Raw genomic sequence first — 1,562 nt, 5'->3', positions numbered from 1 at the left:
AGGAGCACTAAAGTACAGTTAGGGATCCAGACTGTCAAGTGAGCCCCTCCCCGCCTGGCCATTCTGGGTGTAACCTTTCGTCAGGTCCCTGGCACAAGGCAGAGTGCCGTCTCCTGGAGCAAAGCCAGAACGTAAGATGAAAAGCCACGCGCGGAGGATGACGCAAGGGAAACAATCATGACTCTCCTCTCGAGAGATAGAAAGAAATCTGAGGGCTCATGCACACTAGTTCCTAAGCCTGGTGTTTCAGTCAGCATAATGCCTCCCTTAACGTTTTCAGGGTTTCCAGCCACAGAAGGATGAGCATGCTGGCAATCACTCCACCCTACACAGAGAGGGGCCCGATGGCACTGTCCTGGGTTCCCACAGTAACTTAAGTGGACACTTTCACCATGTCTGGGGCCCTGGATGTCTTGCAAATGAAGAAGGGGAATGTCCTCAAATTCCTTGCAGCAGGAACCCACTTAGATGGCACCAGCCTTGACCTCCAAATGCAACAGCACGTCTACAGCAGGAAGAGTGGTAGCATCTACAACAGGAATCTGAAGGAGACCTCAGCAAAGATCCTGCTGGTGGCTTGTGCCATTGTTGCCACTGAAAACCCGGCTGCTGTCAGTGTCGCTTCCTCCAGGGATACCGGCCAGCGAGCTGAGCTGAAGTTTGCTGCTGCCACTGCAGCCACTCCTATTGCTGAACTCTTCACCTCCAGAACCTTCCCATCTTCTGGTGGTTACTGATCCCAGGCATGACTATCTTATGTCAACCTGCCTACCCCTGCTCTGTGTATCACCGCCTCTCCTCTGTGCTATGTGGACATTGCCATCCCATGCAACAAGGGGGCTCACTCAGTGGGGCTGATGTGGTGGGTGCTGGCCCGAAAGTTTCTGCGTGTGTGTGATACCATTTCCCATGAACACCCATGGGAGGTCATGCCTGATTTCTGCTTCTACTGGGATCCTGAAGAGACTGAAAAGGAAGAGCAGGCCGCAGCTGAAAAGGTTGTGACCCACGAGGAATTTCGGGGTGAATGGACTGCTCCGCTCCCGAGCTCTCTGCTGCTCAGCCTGGGGTCGCAGGCCATTCTGAAGGCATGCAGTGCCCTCTGTGGCTGCCCAGCAGCTCCCTACCGAAGCTGGAGCAGTCAGCTGCCACTGAAGACTGTTCTGCAGCTCCCACTGCTCAGGCCACTGAATAGGTAGGAACAACCAAAGAGAAGTCTTGGCTGTTCTTCCAGAGGCTCTTCAACAGAAAATGGAAATATGATGGATGGAAAATAAGTATCAGTTTCTTAATCTATATATATAAAAGCCTAAGCCACCTAACGACCAAACAACTGAATGACCTAACGACTGATCGATGGTCGCTATGACACGTACTGACCACCAGAGGGCAGATGCTCAACGTAGGAGCTGCCAGCCAGCCCCCCCCCCCCCCCGCGCCGCCCCCTCCGTGGTCAGTGTGCTCCCACAGAGGGAGCGCCCCAGCCCAGCGGCAGCTACTCACCCCCTCAGTAGTCCTGCAGGTCCCATCTCCAGAGAATGGGCCAGGTACCGATGGACCAG

At 54.4% G+C, this 1,562-nt stretch overlaps 1 pseudogene across 1 annotated transcript; it reads left to right on the top strand.

The window, feature by feature from the left end:
- The first annotated feature begins 392 nt into the window (after positions 1 to 392).
- LOC308516577 (small ribosomal subunit protein uS2-like) lies at positions 393 to 1,195 on the top strand (annotated as a pseudogene). Its single transcript has one exon. The product of its transcript is annotated as a small ribosomal subunit protein uS2-like (transcript).
- Positions 1,196 to 1,562: the final 367 nt, after the last annotated feature.

Source organism: Myotis nattereri, assembly GCF_964212035.1.
Source record: "Myotis nattereri genome assembly, chromosome: 3".
Lineage (NCBI taxonomy): Eukaryota > Metazoa > Chordata > Mammalia > Chiroptera > Vespertilionidae > Myotis > Myotis nattereri.
The sequence above is the reverse complement of the archived record's forward strand: the minus strand, read 5'-3'. Positions and strand labels throughout refer to the sequence as shown.